Raw genomic sequence first — 23,793 nt, 5'->3', positions numbered from 1 at the left:
TGTGACTTGGGTCTTGATAGTCCCTCATTTATGTGCTTCCATTTGGCAGCCGCTTCAGGAAAGTTTTTAAGATGTTGTAGAGCCGTAAGAACTTAAGAAGGATACACATATCAATAGTACTTAGTAAATATAAAATGATTTTGTTTTAACAGTTAACTACATTGTACACATTGACAGCTATTACACCTCAGTTTCTAAGGCAAAGCCTATCAAAAGAAAAAAATCATAGTTAATCCATAAAATACAAGTACAAGGGAGCATTTTTAACTGACATGTCCCAATGTTAAGGGCTTTCACTAGTTCAAGGGTAGGTGGATGCTTGCCTTTTATCAGTCATTACTGTAGATGTTTTGCTGGCTGTGCAGGTTAAAGGTTTTGGAGCTGGCTGTATCCCCAGTGATGTGTGCTTAACTAGCAGCCTGGGGCATGGAGGAGTTAACCAGGCAGGGATGGGTGTGTGTGTGTGTGGCTGAGGCCATCTTGCCTATCCTGGGAGGAGGAAGTCTGTTGAAATTCCAATTTAGGAAATGTGTTGCAGAAGGTCATGTGCTGTGTTATGCCTCATTGCTCAGAAACATGGGTAAAAAGCCTAACTAAAAAGTGCATTCACTTCAGCTGAACCATATAAAGTGCAGAGAATGCAATCACAGTGGTTTGGAGTAGCTTAGCATTGCACATTGCCTGTCGACTGGCAGGGGAGGGCTGTTCGGAATAGAAAATATGCTCTCCTACTAGATGACAGCTAAGGTTCCCAACCCTTATCTCTTAGTCTTAGTATCCTTGAGGACAGCTGTGTTACCTAGCCCTTGCCTCTCAATATCTGTACTTTCCAGCCTTTACCTCTCATTCTTCGTATCCTTGAGGAAAGCTGCGTTTCCCAGCCCTTACCTGTCATTCTTATATCCTTGAAGTTAGCTGTGGTCCCCAGCCTTTACCTCTCATTCTTAGTATCCTTGAGGACAGCTGTGTGTCGCAGTCCTTACCTCTAACTCCTAGCATCCTTAATAGTAGAAGCAGAGAGGAATAAATGGGTTGGTAAAGGACACAGCTAGATGAAGGGGGGACTAGAATGGGAGCCCAAGAATTCCCTTATCTCTATCCTCTTAGCATCCCTTAATATCAAAAGTAAGGAGAAACAAATGGGCTGATGGAGAACACGGCTTGATGGCCATGGGGGACAGAGGGTGAGGAATGATAATGAAATTATTTTTAAACAAGTCTGCCACCTGCTTATTTGTTCCCGATCACAAAATGTGTTAAATTGGCTGATGTTAATCTTTGTACTGCTTATCTAAATATCTGATAACATTGTTGACAAGTTACTAATTGGCAGTGACATGATAGAGATAAGATGAGCTTGGAAATAGTGGCAGAGTATGTAAAAGAAATGTTTAAAGAAAAAAGATAGAAAGAAATAGTGGAAGGTTTAAAGATGCTTTGAAAACTGGATAATAAGGAATTAGAAAAAATATGTTTAAAAGAAATGGACAGAATATTAGCATCAGTCAATACAGAATTGGCAGGAGAACCTGATGGGATAGAATATCGAATGTGCAAAGATTATATTATTTTGGCAAAAAAATGTTACTAATTAGCAGTGACATGATACAGATAAAATGAGCTTGCTTTTAAGTTGGAAATAGTGGTAGAGTATTTAAAAGAAATGTTTAAAAAAAAAGAAATAGTGGAAGGTAAAGATGCTTTCAGAATTTAATAATAAGGAATTATAAAGATAAATATGTTTAAAAGAAGTGGACAGAATATTAGCATTAGTCAATATAGAACTGGCAGAAGGACCTGATGGAAAAAAATATCAGATGTGCAAAGTTATGTTATTTTGCCAAAAAATGCTGTTTGGAAGTATTGAATGAATGGTTAAAAGAAGGATTTAAGTACAAATAATTGTGCAGTGGTATTTTAAGATTTATATGGAAAAAAGAGGATAGGAAAGAAATACAGAATTGGAGACTGGTGGTATTAAATAATACATGGGATCATAGGAAGTTACTAGGCTGTATTGGCCCTGAGGCCCTTACAAGCCTAGCCAAGAATGTAGCTCATGTTTCGACAAGTCAGCACCCAATGCCCCTGTCCAGCAGGGACACAGGTGGAATCCCAGGGGTGTATTTTCTGTTCCCCATCCAGTTATCCAGGTGCATTTAAAAAAGGTAAATGAGGTACTCTGCTTGACGTGGAAAGGGAGTTGGTTCCACAGAAGGGGTAGTCTCTGGGGCACATATCTGTTCTGCCAACAAGTCCTATTGATTTCACAGACCTGGTTGAGGTCGTGCTTGCGGCTTACTCCACTGGAGCTTGACTTGCGGATATGCAGGAGTCCCATCAAGGTGGGATCTGAGATTGCTTTGTATGCCAGACAGAGGTCACCTCTGAGGAGTCTGTATGAGACTGAGTAGAGGGACAGGGCTTTTAGCCTGGCTGTGTAGGGTAGATGTTTGAAGCCCTGGATTCTCCTGGTGAGGAACCTCTGTGGTGTCTCCAGCTGCTGCATGTGCTTTGTGAGGTACATGCCGAAAGGGGCATTGCACTCAATAATAGGCCTTATAAGGGAAGAATACAGGGATGTTATGACCTCCTTGTCCCTGGATGAGGTGCCCTTACTAATGAGGTGGGCCATGTAGAATGCTTTCTGTACAACAGAGGCAATATGGTGGTCAGAAGTCAGTTTGCTATCAACCTGGGTGCCCAAGTCCCTCATGACTGATTGCATGCTTAGGGCATTGTTATTAATGTGATAGTTTGTGGGGATGTCATTCTCCCCAAAGGGGATGATGATGCATTTTTTGGCATTTAGTTTGAGGCCATGTTTCTGGCACCAGTCATTTGTTTGGATGAGACCCTCTTGGAAGATGTCTGCATCACTCGGAGAATTGATGACAGGACCCACCTTGCAGTCATCTGCAAACTTGGTCAGCCATAGCCCATTAGTTTTGGCCTGCACCTCAGAAAAGTATATCCCAAACAACAGAGGCTCCAAGACCAGTCTCTAGGGTACACCACTCGTTACAGGTCCACTGCTTGAGGTGGCCTCCCCTGTTTTGACTAGGTGGGTTGTATCAGTGAGCCAGTTTGCTAACCATCTGGTAACATATGTATTGATGCCTAGTTGAGAGAGTTTAGCTATTATACCTGAGTGAGAAATAGTATTGAAGGCTTTGACCAGTTCAAGGTAGGCAGTGTGCACCGTCGTCCCCTCATCTGTGGCTTTGGTGACTGTCTCAGAGAAGTCAACCAAATTTAACAGACATGACCTCACCTTGATGAAACCAAACTGTGTGGTATTGAGTGTTTGGAAGTTGCCAGTGTCCTTGTTAATGAGGTCCTTGATAACCTGTTCCATGGCCTTGCAGATCAGGCTAGTTAGGCTGATGGGTCTATAATTTCCTGGAACAATGGACGCTCCACCTTTGTGCAAAGGGATGACAGTGGCAGTCCTCCACTCGGCTGGGATGAAGCCAGCATTCAGGTGTTGTTTGAATAGTGTATCTAATGGTGCTGCAAGTTCCTGCCTGAGTTCATGTAGGATGCAGCCTGGGATGTTATTGAATCCTATGGAGGCTGTATTTTTTGCCTTTGAGAGGGCAGTGATGACAGTGATGACATGCTCCCTAGGGATAAGGGGAGGGGTCAGGTGTTGGGGATGTCTTGATTTACTGATGGGTGGGTGAAGTATTCACTGAACTTGTCTGCCAGCAGGTTGGCTATACCTACTGTGTTTATGTATGTGGTATCCTTTACCACCAGTCCTGAGTGCTTCCTTTGAGATTGTGGACATATGTGAAGAAGGCCTTTTCATTGTCTTTAGTAGATGTGACCAGTTTGGACTCAAAGTTTGCTTTGGAGGATTTCACTAGTGCCTTTATTTGCCTGTTCAGACTTAGGAGAGATTGCCTGCTCCTTCTTGGTCCTGGACAGCAATTTTTTTCCTTTTTTTATAGAGTTTATTTATTGTAGATGTCCACCAGACCAGTTTACTCTTCCTTAAGGAGGAGGATTTTGTCCTGTCTGGTATTCCTGATTCCATGCAGCTATATAAATGCTCGTATAGTACTTTGGTGTAGGTTTGGACATATGTGCCAGTTCCTCTGGAGGGGGAGGGGGCTGTAAAGCTGTTTTTACCTTCCCTCAGGAGGCTGTAATTAGCTTTGGAGAAGTTTTTTTTGTTTGACCCTAGCTGGGGGGGGTCAGGAGAGATGGTGACTTCGAAAGTGACTGCTTTGTGGTTGGATCTCACCAGGGGAGAATGACACTGTAAGGATCCTGCAGTGGTTACTCATGTTGGTTAATACCAAGTCCAACATATTATCACCTGTTGTGGGGGTGTTGACCAGCTGGTCCAAGGCATTTGCACTGATGAAATCAGAGAATCTCTGGGCATTTGTGTTTTGGCATGAGTAGTTCTTCCAATCTATGGTTGGATAGTTAAAGTCGCCCAGAATCAGGGTAAAGGGTTGCATCAAGACTGATTTGAAGAGGTCCAGATAGGCGGAGTGGACATCTTGGGTCAAAGTTGGAGGCCTTTAGCTAGCTATGATTTGAATAGGGGTCTTGTCAGTGGTTAACTGCACCTGGAGTGTCTCCTGTGTCATACTGTTTGACCAGCAAGGAGGTGTGCATATCTTTAATATATATTGCAACTCCACGTCCTTTTGCTTTGCTCCCCACGGTTTGGGGTCTGAATGTATGATAGAATGAGTAGCCTGGTATGGCTTGGGTACTCTCCGCAGTTTTGAACCAGTTTTCTGTCACTGCACAAATGTCAGCATCTTCCAGGGTTAAGAATGCTTGCAGTGAGTGCAGTTTCATGTTTAGACTGCTAGCATTTAGTAGCATGACCTTTAATATGAGTTTGATTAAATTTTCATGTTGGTGTTTTTAACCTCATGGCATTGCCTAAAAAGGGCACTATGGGGGAGGCAAGAGCCTTTTCCAGAAGCCCAAGAGAGACAGATTCAGGGCGTTTCTGGCAAAGCATCGTGGTCTGTCGATCATGTCTTCCCAGGCTGTCAGGTACTGGATCCCCTTGGAATGACACAATAAACTAGGCCAATTATTAAAGTCAACCATTTTCCTGTTTGTGTTGAGGTATCATTCTGGGTGACAGTAAAATGCTGCTTAAGGCTAGGAACATACCTGCCTGGGACACATATTCAGCGAGCTCAATTATGTCTCTCTTCATATAGTCCATGGAGGTACGTCTCAGGTCATTCATGCCAACATGTACTATGACTTTCTCTTTATCCAGCCTGGTGAGAGGCACATCTGTGTGTCTCACAATGGAGTCTTCTATGACTAATATGTTGGGTTTATATTTAGGCCTTACTGGCTATGAGACACAGGTGTGTGGACTATGTGTGGTGTGACGGGAAGTGGAATTCACGTGTGTTTTTGCCTTGGAGGTCTCTTTTGTTTGGGTATGTTTTTGTTGATAACCTCTGCATATGTGGGTGTGTGTTGTGTAGGTGTGGGTGGTGTTTGAGGTGTAGCTTTTGTGTTGACAGCCTTCTCACTGCTAGATACACTGGCTTGTGAGGGAGAGAGCATGGACTCTAGGTTCTTAATGTAATTGCATCTCTCACAAATTGTGTTCATAAGTGGTAGTAGTAGAGGGTTGTCCTTGTACATAAGGCATTTGCTACATTGTCTCATGATGCCCATATCATATCAACCAGCCTGGCAGGAGAAATCATAGGAAACTGTCCATCCATATATGTCAGACTCTGAGGAAGAGAAACCAGAGAGAGCTAAGGGGGATAAAGGGTGGAAGGTCTAAAAAGAGTACTGCTAGGTGATTACACAAGTGCTACAAATGGAAAATTTGTAGCTGGAATACCTTGCAATGGGTTAAAAACAGTGCAGCTGCAGTGCGTGACGTGTAAACCCAAAGAAGATCAAACATGGAATTTAAATACCACAAAAAATATAAGGTTCTAGTAACAGAAATCTAGCCAATCCTGTTAGTGCCAGCTTTCTTTAACAGTCTGTGCCAGACAAGGTCCAGGCAGCCCTGCTGCTCTCACTAGCAGAGGAGATAGGCCCCTACCAACACAGGATGACTGCCAGAAACATAGAAGGCAAAAACAAACAGCTCAGAATTCAGAAAACCTTGTATCCAAACTATGCTACTCATTTTAAGGGTAAGAGCATAGTATACCTCACAAAGAAGCACAGATTAACCACTTGCAGACAAAAACAGAACTCACAGTATGAAAAAAATACAGCTAAACAGCAATGAAATGCAGTTAATCAGTAAATTGCTTGAAAACAGTGCAAATGTGATAAATTAGCTCACAATCACAACAATAAAAAACAATTCAAATAAAGCAGCAATTCAGTAGAATATTATCATCAATTTAATCAGACTATAGACAAGCAGTATCAAATGCGGCAAATTAAATTCAGTTGAAAACCTAAGCACAAAGAGCAAAATGAAGTAGGAAGATGCACAATATATTTTTTAAGTAGAAGATAATTCAAAGTTAATAAGCAAAAGGGGTGGGCCTTCACAACTGATCTTACTGTACTCAGTAGAATGAGCTGATGCAATGGGACTGGGAGGAGTGTCCAGTATCAAATTTATAGCAGAGTCGTGCAACTCAGAAGCCACCAAGCTTTAAAACCACAACAACAGTTGGGTGAGTGGGGATACAAGATCAGAACAGAGGTAAGGATTCACTTCACTAAGCCTACAAAACAGTTGCACAGTTTAAACAGATATGCAGCAAATATTGTTTTAGTTAATCAGAAGCAGAAAACAGTTGAAAATAAGCACTTATCCTTTGTACTCTCACAGCAGGCTTTTGGAAAATAGCAGAGCAAGGGCAGAAGGCCTAACTCACTGCAGCTATGAGCAAACATGCAAGTATATAACATTTTTATGAAAACTGTACAAAAATGAAAGGAAGTTAAAATTCATAACATAATAAAGGAAAAGATATATAGTGTCAAAGGGAAAGGAAGTCAGGAGTTATTAATAATGGTTAGCTATAAAGACATTCATCTGGAGTGTTTCTCCCCAGGCCTCTACTGAAAATTGGCTTTGTTCCAAGTCAGACTTTTCCAGTAAACAAATGTAAAATAAAAATAAAAAAATGACTCAGCAAGGATTTTGATTCAGTACAACATGAAATATTATGTAAAATATTTCATTCTTACAATATTAGTACTAAGGTGAAAAATGTATGTGCTACTGTGTAGGAATATATTAAAATAAAGGTCTTAGTAAATGGTTGGTTAAGTCAGGAAATAAATATTAAGGAGGGGTATAAAACAAGGTTGTCCATCAAGTAGCTTCATTTTTTCTGGTATTGAATGCAGTATTAACTTGTATAAATCAAGAAAAGAAGAAAGAAGCATATGTTACTAAGGAGAATATTAAATTACCTATTATGTTAGCCTACATAGACGACATCATACTTGTTGCAAAAAATTTGAAAGGAATGCTAATAGTACTAAACTATTTAAAAAATAAGTCATGTACTTACCATAATGTTCCATCTGTGTTGTCCATTTTCATTCCTCCTCGATTGATGGGTTCAGGTCCGAGGTGTCGGATCTGACATGAGCACTGTAAAAGCTTGTGGCAACTTAGAACTCTCAAGCATCTCCCTTACCAATAATGCACCATCCCCCATTATCTCATATCTTGTTTGCAAGCTATAAAAGAAAGACATGCTCTTATAATGTTTTATATATATATATATATATATATATATATATATATATATATATATATATATATATATATATACATACACATACACACACACACACATATATATATCAGATAGAGTGCCACATCTGGAGTTGGTAATGTTCGTAAGATATAACCAATTTGTTAGATCCGCTTGCTGTTCTAAAATAAACCTAAAAAGGACGAGGGCTGGTGGGTGGGGAGTCGAGGAGGAATGAAAATGTACAATACAGATGAAACATTATGGAAAGTACATAGGTTCACAGGTGTGTACTAGGCTAATGGCCTGGGAGCCTTTACAAGCCTAGCCCTTAGGATTACCCTGGCGTCATGCCACCCGACCTTAGTTCCCAGCGCCTCTGTCAAGTAGAGTCACCGGAGTGATCCCTGGGGTGAATTTTCTGTTTCCCATCCACTCATCAAGATTTCTCTTGAAGAAGTCCAGTGAGGTACTCCACTTGACATGTATGGGAAGTCTGTTCAATAGCATGGGCAGTCTCTGGGTTATGAACCTGTCCCTCCAGCTTGTTCTGTTGATTGTGGTAATGAGGTTGAGATCTCTGGAGCGTGTAGTGCAGATGGATTGGGATTTCTTTAGATGTAGCATTTCTAACAGAGCTGGGTCAGACATGGCTTTGTAAGTCAAGCAGAGATCGTCTCTAAGTAGGCGATATGAGACGGAGAATAGTAGGAGTTTTTTGTGTGTCCATATAGGACAAGTATGTAAGGCCTTGGATCCTCTTTGTGAGGTACTTTTGCGGCCTCTCCAGTTGTTGCAGGTGTCTAGTGAGGTACATGCCAAATGGGCCATTGTACTCGATGATTGGCCTAATGAGGGAAGAGTAGAGGGAGACAATGACCTCTTTCTTCGTGGATGGAAAACCCTTAGTAATGAGATGTGCCACATAGAAGGACTCCCTGACCACAGTGGCAATGTGGTGGTCAAAAGAGAGGTTGCTGTCAGTCTGTGTTCCCAGATCTCTTATGATGCCTTCTGTGTTCAGTGGACTACCATCGATGTGGTGATTCATGGGAACTGGGTTTTTCCCAAAGAAGATGACGACACATTGTTTGGCATTGAGCTTTAGGCCATGGTTCTGACACTGGTCATTGGTCTCAGTGAGGCCTTTCTGTAGGATGTCAACATCACTTGGGGAGTTAATTATGGCTCCCAGCTTGCAATCATCTGTGAACTTTGTCAGTCAGAGTCCTTTCATGTTGGCGTGAACTTCAGAGGAGTAGATACCATACAGGAGAGGACTCAGGACCGAACCCTGTGGGACTCCACTCGTGACTGGTCAACAGTCTGACTTGGAGTCAGCTACTTTCACACTGTGGGTTCTATCTGTGAGCCAGTTTGCAACCCACCTAGTGATATAGGGGTTGATGCCTAGCTTAGTGAGTTTTTCTATGATTCTTGAGTGGGGAATGGTATCAAAGGCCTTGGCCAGATCAAGGTAGGCTGTATGAACCACCTTGCCTTCATCCACAGCTCTGGTGACTGACTCAAAGAAGTCAACCAGGTTGAGCAGGTATGATCTACCCTTCACAAAACCAAACTATGTGAGATCCAGAGTTTGGAGGTTCCCTATATCTTTGTTTATTAGGTCCATGCTGATACATTCCATAGCTTTGCATATCAGACTTGTCAGGCTAATGGGCGATAGTTTCAAGGGTCGCTCCTCCTTTGTGGAGAGGGATGACTGTAGCAGTGCACCATTCGGTAGTGACAAAGCCTGAGTATCTGATGTTGTCTTCCATCCTCAACTGATGGGACAGAGTCCCCAGTTACCTAGGACCCTGGGTGGATTCAAGGAAGGATATTTCTGAGCACCATTGAGCTGAAAGATGCCTTACCTCTGGACACCATATCCAACTTGTAATGAGAGATAAAGGTGTGAGGGGAAGCCCAAGTTGCTGCTGAACAAATATCATCCAGCCATTTCACACTGAGCTAATCGAAGGAAGGACACTGAGCAGACTCGGAGCTATAATATATAACATTAAGTATCCTGTTTTTTATTTTGTTCTTTATTTCTTTGTTATTTATAGCACTTTGTGTACTGTGTATTTTTCTAGCTAGTTTCACTGTGTGTGAGGTATTAACTAGAAATTGTCCACTTTTAAGCATCTGTTGGGTTGTTTGTTTCTGATAACGTGTTGCAGATGTTCTTCATTCCACATTGCTGCAGTCCTAACTATTGGGTAGTCCGCTGTCCAGTCGGCCCGAATACCAAAGTATATGGCTGACGTCGGTCAGGGCGCATTAGACTGACGTCAGTACGTCAGGGTACTAATGCGCATGACCGACATCATATCCTCAGTCTTTTTTGCCGCATGGTCCGATGCAGAAGCAATTTTGCGAGTGCAGGTTGGCGTTCTGAAAGTTTCTGAAGTCAGAGTTTCAGACCGAATCAAAGTTGGCTAAGTACCCCGTTGGGGAATATTTTGGTTTTTTCTTGCCTCAGTATTTAACCGGATGTCAGAAAAAGTGAATAACTGTATTTCTTGTGGGAAACAGATACCTCATAGGGATTACTATACTTTGTGTATACCTTGTTTAGGGCCTGAGCACGACGTTGTTGGATGCCGCTCTTGTGCTAGATTTAACAAACGCACTATTAAGAGAAGGTTAGACTGTGCCAGGTTAGTTTTGGGAAGCGTTGTAATTATAAAATGCCGCCGGATGCTCCGCGCCGCTTCGCCAAAAAGCGCAAGGACAAAGCAGCAAAGCCTAGAGTGGAAGAACCGACAGTCCCAGACGTCGGTTCTTTAGAAGGCCCAGTGGAGCCGGAGGTTCTGCCAGGAGTTTCTTTGGAGTCTCAGGGAGAGACTTTACTGTTACAGGATGTATCCTCTCAGGAAGTAGGCCAGGCTGAGGGGCTTCTCAGGTGGCTGTTCTTCCCTCTCTTCCTAAGGTGGTTAGAGCCTCCCCTTCTGTTTCCAAGGCTTCTTTGAGAGGCAGGCCAAGTTTAGCTTCAGTGGGGGTTTCTCCTAGTGCTTCAGGGTCTTTGCCTAAGAAACATATGCTTAAAATGGCAGAGGATTTGATTACTATGATTAGAGGTTCTATGCCCCTCCTGATAAGAGGCCTAGGGTGGAACCTGAGTTTGAGAGTTTTGAGCAATGTTCGGAGGCTTCTGAGTCTTCGGCTGAAGACTTGCAGGAGTTTCCTCCTTATTCCGATTCTGATGTGGATGATTCTACTCCTTCAGCTTCTCCTCCTGAGGATTTTTCATTTTCAGAGACTCTGCATTCCATGAGGGAGCATTTTAAATGGGAAGGTCAAGATTTCTCTGATTCCAGGAAGAGGCTTAGGGAATTCTTGTTTTTACCCCAGCATAGGCCTTTAGCTATACCTCCTGTTCTGAATGTGGTGGAAGATGTTTTTGCAGAGGCTTCCCTGAATCCTGATTCTTTGCCTCCTGCCCCAGTTAAACCGGATAGGTACTATAGGGTGCCTGAAGCTCATAAGTATCTTTTTAAGAGTCCTAGGGCAGACCCGTACACTGTCTCTCAGGGGCCTAAAGGTGTGAAGGCCTCTGTTGTTAAAAATCCTGTTCCTCCTGATAAAGAGGCAAGGGCTTTGGATAGATGGGGAAAGAAAGTGTATACTTCTTCCACTTTAGCCATGAGGGCGTTGAATTGTCAGTTTCACATGTTAAAATATCAGAATTATCTCCTTTCACAATTGAAATCTAAGGTGGATGCTCTGGCAGAAGGTATTGAGTGTAAAGAGTTGCAGGATTTAGTTCATGTGTCTGAACAGGTGGGTAAACATTCCTTGCAGTGTGGTTTTGATGCTGTGCAGGCCTCCTCGAGGGTGGCTGCCACTGGTTCTGTTCTTCGTAGGCACGCCTGGTTGAGAGATCAGAATTTAGCTGAGCATGTTAAAACAAGGATTTTGGATGCTCCTTTACAGTCTGATGTGTTGTTTGGTTCGCTTGTGGAAGCAGTTTTAAAGAAAATGGAGGACAAGGCTAAGTCTATGCAAACTGTTAAGGATTTTTTGCAGGTGCAGCCTCCGAAGTTTAGTAGAAATTGGCCTACTAAGGGATGGACTTATCCTGCTTATGATTCCCAGTCTAGGGGTAGGTCTAGACGTGGTAGGGGCAGAGCTCAAGGTTCTTTTAGGCCTAGGACAGGGAGTTCCCCTGCTCAGACTTCTGGTGAGGGCAGGGGTCAGTCCTTTCGTAAGCAGACCCAATGACCTGCCTTTTCAGCTGCCAGTACATTCTCGCCTGGCAGCACCTTTGGGAGGAAGGCTGTCTCTTTTCAAAGAAAATTGGGATTTAATTACCCAAGACAGATGGGTTCTGGATATCATTCACCACGGTTACAGGTTTTATTTCCATACCTTGCCTCCTTTCAAAGGCATGCCAGACATTCCTCCTCTACAAAGAACAGAGGCTCACAAGCAAATTTCTCTGTTGCTCCAAATAGGGGCCATTCAGCCAGTTCCTGTGCCAGAAAGGGGCCTAGGATTTTATTCTCGCCTGTTCCTAGTACCAAGAAGGGGAACACGTGGAGACCAATTTTGGATTTATCTATCCTCAACACTTATCTGGACATTCCCAAGTTCAAAATGTTGACGTTACAACAGCTTTTACCTCTGCTGGGCAAAGATCACTGGATGGTAACTTTAGATCTCAAGGAAGCTTACCTTCATGTGCCTATAAGACTAAGTTGCAGGAAGTATCTGCTTTCGAGCTGGAAATTCTCATTATCAGTTCTCTGCATTGCCCTTTGGCTTATCTACTGCGCCCAGAGTATTCACAAAGGTTCTGGCTCCAGTGATAGCTTACTTCAGGCTAAAAGGAATTCAAATCTATCCTTACTTGGACGACTGCCTGATTCTGGCTCAAGAAAATGAAGACCTTCTACAGCATTTGGAATATGTCATAGCAGTGCTAAGATGCCTAGGGTATTCTGTGAACGAAATAAAGTCCAGTCTAGTACCCTCTCAAGACATGTGCTTTCTGGGTGTGAGACTGAATACAGCAGCCCAGATGGCCTTTTTAACCCCGGACAAACAAAAGAATCTTTCCAGTTACTTCCATCAACTATCTCTTCAGTCCGGGCTGACTGCAAGGACAGTCCTTCAAGCCTTAGGGTTCATGGCATCTTGTATTCTGGTGCTTCCCAATGCCAAACTGCATATGAGGAAGCTGCAATGGTATCTCAAAATGTATGGACACAGCACTGCCAGGATTTGGACACTGTCATTCAAATAATACCTTGCATTCAAAAGGAATTTTTGTGGTGGGCTCAGGAATGTCACCTAAACAAGGGATTCTCTGTGACCCGGCCAGAGGCGAGTCAGATTCTAACGACAGATGCCTCAGACATTGCTTGGGGAGCTCATCTAAATGGAAAGTGGATACAAGACAAGTGGCCTGCCAGACTACAGCATCTACATATCAACATGAAAGAGATGTTAGCAGTCCAGTTTGCATTAATGGCTTTCAAGGAGTTACTTCTTCCAGGGCAGGTGTTGATTCTAACAGACAACACAACTGTCATGTGGTACATCAACAAACAAGGGGAACACATTCTTACCCATTGTGCAGGCAAGCAATGATTTTATGGAAGACTGCGCTCAGCTTGCAACTAACTCTTCAGGCAAGGTTTCTGCCGCGAGCACAGAACTCCTTAGCAGATGTATTAAGCAGTCAAATCATGGATCCCCACGGGTGGAAACTGGGTCTTCATGTATTTCAAAATTGACAGTGTCATGGGGAACTCCAGACATAGATCTGTTCGCTTCTCCACTAAACCACCAGCTGCCAAAGTTTTGCACAAAGAGGTTTCATCACACAGCTTGGAAAGTGGATGCTCTTTCTTTCAGTTGGAAAAATCTTCATGTGTATGCTTTTCCACCTCTGCCTCTTCTACCAAAGGTGCTTCTAAAGGTCAGACAAGACAAGCCAAGGATGATTTTAATAGCTCCAGATTGGCCTCGGCAGCACTGGTACCCATTACTGAGGAGTCTGGTAAGGAAGCCTCCATGGCCTTTACCCTTGATTCCACACCTGTTGTCTCAGAGGGACGGTCACCTGCTCAATGTCAAGCTTCACTCTCTTCATCTAACAGCCTGGCATATTCTGTTTTGAAAGACAGCAGGTCTCAACTTCCTCAACAAGTTTTAAATGTGATTATGGAAGCCAGAAGACCTAGTACAAGGAAAGTGTACGCAGAAAAATGGAAGAGATTTTTATTTTGGAGTGCAGCAAACAATTTGGAGATTTCTGAGCCTAATTTGAGTGTGGCTCTTCAATATCTTACTGAGTTATTGGACAAAGGTTTGTCTTTCTCTTCCATTAAGATTCATGCTGCAGCAATTTCAGCTCACTATGATTGTGACCCACCATTGTTTTCGCATCCTTTGTTCAAGCAATTTCTTAGAGGGGCAAAGAATATAAGACCCCACGTAGAGCTCCTACTCCTGCTTGGGATCTCAATTTTGTGTTGGAGAAACTTACTCTACAACCTTTTGAGCCTCGGCTACTGCTGAATTGAAATACTTGTCATGGAAGACTGCTTTTTGTTGGCCATTACTTCTGCAAGAAGGGTTTCTGAGTTGCAGGCCCTTATGGCGGTAGAGCCTTTTTGATTTTTCATAAGGATAGGGTATCTTTACGTACTAATCCTTCCTTTATGCCTAAGGTGGTTTCTAGTGTGGCTTTAAACCAAACTATTCATTTGCCTACTTTTTATGCAGATCCCCAAAATAAAGGGGAAAAGATTTTGCACACTTTAGATGTACACAGGCAATTGCGTTATTATTTGAGCAGGACTAAGGATTTTAGGCAGTCTCAGCAGTTGTTTGTTTCTTTTGCTTTGAGTTCGCAGGGCAAGCCTGTGTCAAAACAAACTATTTCTAGGTGGATTGGGTTTTGCATTGCATTTTGTTATTCCCATCATGGCAAGGAGATTCCAGCTGGGATTCGGCCTCATTCCACTAGGGCTACTGCCACTTCAACAGCATTTCTAAGGGGGGTGGCAACTAAGGATATTTTGGAGGCAGCTACTTGGAGTTCAGTGCATACTTTCTCTAAGCATTATCACCTTCCTCTCTACTCTAAGTCTAGGGCTGGTTTTGCCACAGCTATTTTGCAAGGCATGTTGTCAGTTCCTGCTTCCTTATGATTTGCCAGCCTCCCTTACCTCTGCTTTGGGATTCTACCCAATAGTTAGGACTGCAGCAATGTGGAATGAAGAACATAGTACAGTTTTGTACCTACCATAAATGTAGATGTTCGAGGATCCACATTGCTGCAGTCCAATTTACCCTCCCTCCTTCCCCTCTGTGTTTAGGGGTGGTTGTATAGGTGAGGTTATATTCTGGTAATTTTGTATATATTGTACATATTTTTGGTGCAGGTATGTTTGGAGTTTTTGGTTTTGGCCTTATCTTTTCAGGGTCTTCTGACATCTGGGGCAAGAAAAGACTGAGGATATGACGTCGGTCATGCGCATTAGTACCCTGACGTACTGACGTCAGTCTAATGCGCCCTGACCGACGTCAGCCATATACTTTGGTATTCGGGCCGACTGGACAGCGGACTACCCAATAGTTAGGACTGCAGCAATGTGGATCCTCGAACATCTACATTTATGGTAGGTACAAAACTGTACTTTAAACTCTTTTTTCTAGAGGCTCCTTTAGCTGTTTAAAACTTTCATTTAAAGGCTCACTGCCGCTTTTCAGCTGTGAGAAACATTTCTGCAGTTTGTTTCTAAGTAGTGGGGATATTTGTAGCATTTCCATATTCAGGCTTGTATTTGGGCCTAGTGTTTGTGGAGACTGTGTGTCTGAGCACATATTCAGGGACATCTTGGTTTAGCCAAAACCATCAGGCATTTCAGTGAGAGAGAATTGTTTGAAGTCATTGGCTGACTTAGGTCACCTGGACTACAGCTTAGACTAAGCACCTCATTGGTTCTTTTGAGATTTCTTTCTTAAAAGCTGTCTCAGGTTTCAACTTTCTGTTACATAAGAAGTTCAGTTGTGAGTGTTCTGCTATTTCACACTGAGCTAATTGAAGGAAGGACACTGAGCAAACTCGGAGCTATGATATATAACATTAAGTATCCTGTTTTTTGTTTACTTTGTTCTTTATTTCTTTGTTATTTATAGCACTTTGTGTACTGTGTATTTTTCTAGCTAGTTTCACTGTATGTGAGGTATTAACTGGAAATTGTCCACTTTTATTAAGCATCTGTTGGGTTGTTTGTTTCTGATAACTTGTTGCAGTTAAACTCTTTTTTCTTGAGGCTCCTTTAGCTGTTTAAAACTGTCATTTAAAGGCTCACTGCTGCTTTTCAGCTGTGAGAAACATTTCTGCAGTTTGTTAGTTGGTGGCTGTGCAGTTGCCCGCCCCTAGTGTAAATTTGATCTGGGACCCTCCTCCCAGTCTAGTGTCATTACCTCATTCTACCCAGTACAGGGAGAACATTTGAGAAGGCCAATCAGCTTAGTTTCTGCTACTCCTTTCTCTCTTTCCAATAATAAAAAAAAAAAAAAAAAAAAAAAAAAGAAAAACTTTTTCTAAGCTTGTTTCCTGCCTTTCCTGTGGGTAGTCTAGCCTGGATATAGATTTGCTGTGTCCAGGACTATTTGTAGGCTTCTAGGGCCCAAGCCTTTCTGTGTTGGAGGGAAGCCTTCTAGCTTAATTTTGTTTCAGCACTTGTTCAGAACTTATTGTAAGCACTAAATAAGCTACAAATTACTACAGCACTCAACTTTCCTCACTGTCTAGAGGAAAACAGTTTCTAGTACTTAACAAATAAGCACCTATCCAGGCATGTCTAAGGGTCAGCCCCCGGTGTTTTCTTCTGTCTACCTGATGAATCTGGGCATCTTGGGGCAATGCAGTAATTGCCTCATGTACACAGACAACCCTCTGCTCCTACCACCCAACACTACAACCTGTGAGAGATGCACTTATATAGCCAAACTGGAAGCAAAGCTCTCTTCACCCAAGACTGGACTAGACAGTCAAGAGGAGAAGGTAAACACTTGCACCACACCACACTCCGCACATAGTCCCTCAAAGCCTACACCACCAAAACACACACATAGAAACACAAAACACACGCCTACATTCGCGAAGGCCCTCAGTAAAAACCTTCCCAAGCAACAGGGACCTCCAAAGCAGAAACACAAGCAACCTCCACCCCCCAACACAACCCAAATGACACATAGCCCACAAACTCAGTGTGCCACTCAACCACAGCCCATAAGGCATAACAACGTACCCAACACTCTAGTCATAGGTGACTTTATATTCAGGCACACTGATGTTCCACTCACCAGGCTAAACAAAGAGAAAGTTACTGTCAGCTGCCTGTCTGGTGTCAGGATCCGCCACGTAATGCATGCACTCAGGTCACTCCACAACAAGTACAAATATGACTCTGTCATTGTCCATGTTGGTCTGAATGACCTGAGACGTACCTCCTTGGACTACATAAAAAGGGACATGGAGGAGCTGTCCGATCTTGTAGCCCAGGCAGGTATGACCCTAGCCCTGAGTAGCATCCTGCCATCACCCAGAATGATACCACAGTACAAGGACAAAATGATTGACTTCAATTGGCTAAGCTTCTGGTGTCATTCTAAGGGGATCCAGTATCTGTCTACCTGGGATGACATGATCGACAAGCCACGATGCTTTGCCAGAGATGGCCTGCACCTGTCGCCCCTGGGATTCCGGATACTGGCTAAGGCTCTAGCCACCTCTATAGTGCCTTTTTTAGGCAGGGTTCAAATGACAAATTCACCACCCTAACAGGTACAGGCAAGAAGAATCTTTGGGTATTGCTACTCAATGCTAGAAGTCTAAACCTCAAAATGCACTCTCTCAAGGCACTCCTTAAAATGGAGAACATCGACATCTGTGCAGTAACAGAGACCTGGTTCAAGGCTCCAGAGAGTACCCCTGCATTACCAGGCTATAATTCATACCATACCTTTCGGCCACCTAACCTGTACCGAAACACTAAAGGCGAAAGCGTGTCCATATTCATTAAGGATATCCACACCTCCAGGCTAGTTGCTCAGCATAATGCATCCGATATTATCCAAGTGCAACTAACTCTGGGCAAGACCGCAATCCAAATTGTAGCCTGCTACAGATCCCCCACCATGCCCCAGGATTCCCACTCCTCATTTCTTAATACACTGGAAAATATTAGGGTACAACCTAACAGCCTAATAATGGGCGATTTCAGCTACCCTACCATTAACTGGGAAAACTACTCATGTACCAACGCTTGTGCTCAACGTTTTCTGGAATTCATAAATTTCAATGCCATGGATCAACTTATCCACATCCCCACCAGGGGCAGCAATATCCTAGACCTGGTTATTACCAACATGGGCAACCGGTGCTCCACACCAGAGGTCAATTCCTCATTGGTCAGATCCGACCATAAGCTAATCACCCTAGACATCCACATCCCTCCCCCCCCCACCCCCATTAGGGAAACCACAGTAAAAATTTTCTCCAAAGCCAACTTCATGCTTCTTAAGACAGAAGTGGCAAACTTCACGACACCCATGCTGACGGACAATAGAGGTATGACTGCTGAATCCTACACAAATGCACTTTATAAGCACTTACATGAGTGCAGGGATCGTGCAATCCCTAACAGAACCAATATGCTATCCTCCAAAAAAAGGAAGCCAATCTGGTGGTCCCCTGCCATAAACAAACTCTACAACAGAAGAAAGAAACTGTTGCAAAAAAGAGTAAAATCCCATGATTGGAGAAACTCCCTGGTCAGCTTCAGTAAGAAGCTGAGATCCCTCATAAAATCCTCCCAAGCTAGTTATGAAAACAAAATCGCCACTGACTCTAAAGACAACCACAAAGCATTCTATAGCTATGTCAAGAATCTCAATGGCAACACTCAGATCTGCTCTGAGTTACAGCATAATGGCACTAAATATACAGAACCAACGGATATTGCCAACATCCTGGCAGATAGGTTCAGTGCTAACTTTACCCCTCTGTCATCCCCTAAAGGGCCCATCTCTGTACCAGAAGAATGTAAAGTTCCTGTAATCATGGCTGCATAGGTAAAAAACACACTATCCAAAGCCAAGAACACAGCATCCATGGGACCTGACGACATACCAGGCTGTGTTCTACATGGACTACAGAACAAACTGGCACCCCACCTAAGTACCATGTTCAATCATAGCCTCACCTCAGGCTATGTGCCCACTGAATGGCGCACAGCGACAGTTATACCACTCCACAAAGGGTGAGCCACCTCAGACCCCGGGAACTACCACCCCATTAGCCTAACGAGCCTGGTCTGCAAGGCTATGGAGCGTATCATCATGGAACGTATAAACAATGACATTGGTAATCTCCAAACTCAGGACCCCACCCAGTTCGGGTTTGTAAAATGCAGATCATGTCTCCTAAACCTGATAGACTTCTTTGAAGCAGTTACCAAAGCCGTAGTTGAGGGTAAGGTGGTTCACACAGCCTATCTAGATCTCGCCAAGGCTTTTGACACCATCCCCCACTCTGGAATTATAGATAAACTCACTAAACTAGGTATAAATCCCTATGTCACAAGATGGGTTGCCAACTGGCTCACTGACAGAACCCACACTGTGAAAGTAGCAGACTCCAAATCCAGCTTCAGACTAGTGACAAGTGGAGTACCACAGGGTTCAGTCCTGGGTCCTCTCCTGTTTGGTATCTACTTCTCTGAAGTACAGGCCAACACAGAAGGTCTTTGGCTAATGAAGTTCGCAGCTGACTGCAAACTAGGAGCCATAATCAAAACTCCAAAAGATGTGGACATCCTACAAAAGGGCCTTGCTGAGACAGATGCCTGGTGTCAAAGCTATGGCCTCAAGCTCAATGCCAAAAAGTGCATTGTCATTCCTTTTGGTAAAAACTCAGTACCCATGAACTAATACATAGGTGGTGGTCGACTTAACACCAAAAGTGTGATGAGACCTTGGGACACAGGTGGACAGTAGTCTCTCCTTTGATAATCACCTCACCACAGTAGTCAGGAAATCCTTTTATGCGGCACACCTCATCACAAAAGGTTTCTCATCCAGGAAAAAAGTGGTCATTGTTCCCCTCTACTCGTCACTCATTAGACCCATTATAGAGTACAATGCCCCTTTTGGTATGTACCTCACAAGACATCTACAACAACTGGAAAGGCCACAGAAATACCTCACAAAGAGGATTACTGGCCTCAAAGAGATGCCCTATGCAGACCATCTCAAAAAACTGCAGCTTTACTTCGTTGCATATCGCCTACTCAGAGGCGATCTCTATCTAACACACAAAGCTATGTCAAGCTCAGAGCTTTTAGACATGCTCCGCTTAAAGAAATCCCAATCCCTACGAGCTACACGCTCTAGGGACCTAAACCTCGTCACCACAATAAACAGAACATGCTGGAGGGATAGATTCCTGTCCCAGAGACGTCCCATACTCTGGAACAAACTACCTATCTATATCAAACAAAGCTCCTCATTAGGACTGTTCAAGAAAAATCTTGATGATTGGATGGGAGATAGGAAATTCACCCCGGGGATCACTTCTATGGCTCTGCTCGACAGTGGCACAGGAAAATAATTTTCTAGGGTGGCGAAAGCCAGGGTACCTTTGGCTAGGCTTATATAGGCCCTAAGGCCAATAGCCTAGTACCTTCCTATGAACCTATGGAAGTTCTTGAGTGGAAGACTGAGGAGGTATCTACAGCTCTGGTTGAATGAGCACATACTTTGTATAGCAAAGTCATACCTCATTTGTTGTAAATAAAGAAAATACAGTGAGCAAGTAGCTAGGGTGACTTTAAATACAGGTAAGCCCAATTTCAGATCAGCAAAGGATGCAAACAATTGATCATTCATTCTGATATCTTTTGTTCTATGTAGATAGAAATGTAATTGTCTTTGCACATCTAGCAAATTTAACAAGTATTCTCCTTTGTTGGAATAATTAAGGAAAAAGACTGGCAGATTGATGCATTGATTAATGTTGGCGTGTGATACCACCTTGGGCAAAAAGGATGCACTGGTTCGTAAGGAGACTCTATCCTTATAGAAAATGAGATAAGGAGGGTTCACCAACAATGTCTGAATTTCCGAAATTTGTTTAGCGGAAGTGATGGCAACAACTAATAATAAGGTCTTCCATATCAAAAATTTAAGGTCACAATCATGGGCAGGCTCAAAGGGTTGAAGAATCAAGGACTGAAGTACCCGATTCAGATCCCATTGTCGTGCGGGATCTTTAAAAGGAGGTTTGAGAAGAATTGTGCCACTTAAGAAATCTTTACATAGCTCATGAGAGGCTAGTGAACCACCATCAAAACCAATTTGGAAGTTATAAATTGCTGCCAACTGGACTTTCACTGTTGAAGAACTGGCCCCTTGGTTGAATAGCAGTGTTAAGAACTCCAACATGTCACTGAATGGGGCTGAGAAAGGGTCTACATGCCTTTGAATATCCCAATGTACAAGTCTTTTCCATTTACTAGTATAAAGTTTCCTACTGGATGGCTTAGCTCAGCTGGTAGAGTGAAGGACTGTAATGAGTACCCAAGTTATCCTTAGGTCGTTGGTTCAATTCTGGCTCGAAGGAGGTTGCGTTTTTACCTATGAACCTATACCCTCTTCAAGCGAAATTTGGACGCGTGCATGGGAAATCGCAAATTCACCCCTGGAATCTCTCCTGTGTCCCTGCTAGACAGAGGCACAGTAAACTAATCTTAAAAGGGTACCTTCTGTGACCTACTTTACAGAGGCACAGTAGGCTAATCTAATAGGGAGGTGGAAGCCAAATACACTCTGGCTAGGCTTATAAATGCCCTAGGGCAGATAGCCTAGTATCTGCCTATGAACCTATGAACAACAAGATGTGACGAACAAGGGAAGAGAGCATTGATTGTCTGATTATTATTGGAATTGAAGAAACCAAGCTGTTAGCTTGAGGTGTGGAAAGTCTGGATGAGTGATGCCCGTTGGGTGAGACAGGAGATCTGGAGCTGGTTCCAGAATCTAGGGTTGGTGAATTAAATGAGGCCACAGGTAGGAAAGCCAAATCTGTCGAGGCCAAAAGGGGCCAATGAGTATGACCTTGGTCTTCAACCTGGCAGATGTATGAAGGAACTTTGGAATTAGAAGAATTGGGGGATATGCTTAAAGTAATCCAGAAGGCCAATCATGGAGAAGAGCATCTCTCAGTGACTCCTCCTGTGGGGGGAATAGGGCAAAATAGCTGCTGCACTTGTTGTTTAGGAAAGAAGCAAAGAGATTGCAGCAAGGCTGGCCCCATTTGTGCAAAATTTGTTCTGCAACTTTTTGTCGAGGGACCATTCGTGAGGTAACAGAATGCACCCACTCAGCTTGTCTGCTAGCACATTGGATTTCACTAGAATGTGCATTGCTAAGAGAAAATGGCTGGAAGATATTGCCCATTGCCACACCCTTAGTGCTTCTCAATATAGGGTGTATGATCTAGTTCCTCCTTGATTGTTGATGTAACAAACCGCTGACACATTTATTATCTGTTTGTATTGCAGTTGTTCCTGATGGGAGAACATTCTGAAAGGCTTGCAACACTAAAAGCACTGCTCTCAACTCCAGTACATTGATATGCATATTGGGCTCTTCAAGGGACCACATGCCTTGGACTGTCTTTCCAGGTAATGCCCCCCCACCCCCACCCTAGCTGGAATGCATCTGTGGTCACTATGGCCTTGGGCTACAAGGGGACAAATGGATGGCCCTGTAGCAGTTGTTACGATTGGATCTACCTCATCAGACTTTTCTTGCACAAGTTGGTAATTCGTATTGGAGCAGACAAGGGTAGTTGAATTGACACTGAAATGCCAACATCCATTGTAGAATCCTCATGTGAAACTTGGCTGGCGGAACAAGGGTTGTCACTGCTGCCATCAATCCTAGAGCTTATAGAACTAGGTGAGCTGAGATTGTGGTACTGCAAAGTATCTTGTTGACTTGTGACCTTAAAGTATGGACTCTGGAAATGTGAAGGGAGGCCATTGTAGACCTTATGTCGAGTAGTGGTGCTATGAATTGGAGAATTTGAGTTGGCTCTAGATTTATCTTCTCGAAATTTATAGTTATTCCTAACCTTGTGCAAGCGTGGATGACGTCTTCTCTTGCCATGATGAGTTGATGCCTGGTTGGAGCAAAGAAGAGCCAGTCGTCTAATTATGGAAACACATGGAATCCTTGCAGTCTCAAGTGATCTGCTACCACTGCCATACATTTGATGAAAACTCTAGGGGCTGTGGTGAGACCAAAGGACTTCGCACTGAACATATAATGGCTAGTTCCTACCCGGAGGTGTAAGAATCTCCTTTATCGCCCGTTTATTTTTATATGATAGTATGCAACCTGGAGATCTATTGAGCATATGCAGTCATCATTTTCCAGAAACGGAAGAATTGACTGAACTGTAACCATCTGGAACGTTGTTTTTCGAACAAATCTGTTTAGGCTGCTGAGATCCAGAACTGGTCTTCAGTCCCCTGTTTTCTTTGGCACTAAAAGAATCTTGAGGAAGTTCTGGATCCTTTCTGGTCTGGGTGGACCTCCTGGATGATTCTTTTGTTTAGCAGCTTGTGTATTTCAGTGGCTGCTTGATCCCTCTGAATGGGTGGAACATTGGGGATTTTTCTGGAAACTGGAGGAAGAAGGGAAAATAGAATTATATGTCCTCTGGATACGATCCCCTCCACCCCAAGTACCTTTTGTTATCTCTACCAGGCTCTGTGGTACAGGGACAAACAACCCTCGATTGCCTCCAGAGGAGAACATTTGGGCCTCTGTTCAGGAGCACTGGAAGGGTTTGCCAAAGAATGGTTCTCTGGACCCTTGGTGTTGCAGGCCTCCTCTGCTGTGAGGGAGGCATTTACCATTTGAATTCCCCCCTCAGCTTCTGGGGGAAGACCTTCCATTTGTATCCTGGAAAGATCCTTGTGATTAATTGAACCACATCTTTCCCCCCCTTGATGATTCCTCAAAAAAAGACCTTTGCGGAAGGGTGGAAAAATCCATGCCC

At 43.3% G+C, this 23,793-nt stretch overlaps 1 protein-coding gene across 2 annotated transcripts in view; it reads left to right on the top strand.

The window, feature by feature from the left end:
- SGK3 (serum/glucocorticoid regulated kinase family member 3) overlaps window positions 1–23,793 on the top strand; it is a 3,149,190-nt gene that overhangs the window by 2,633,643 nt on the left and 491,754 nt on the right. The window lies entirely within an intron of this gene.

Source organism: Protopterus annectens, chromosome 3.part1 (genome assembly GCF_019279795.1).
Source record: "Protopterus annectens isolate FY-2018-M chromosome 3.part1, PAN1.0, whole genome shotgun sequence".
NCBI lineage: Eukaryota > Metazoa > Chordata > Ceratodontiformes > Protopteridae > Protopterus > Protopterus annectens.
This window is presented reverse-complemented; position numbering and strand designations above follow the sequence as displayed.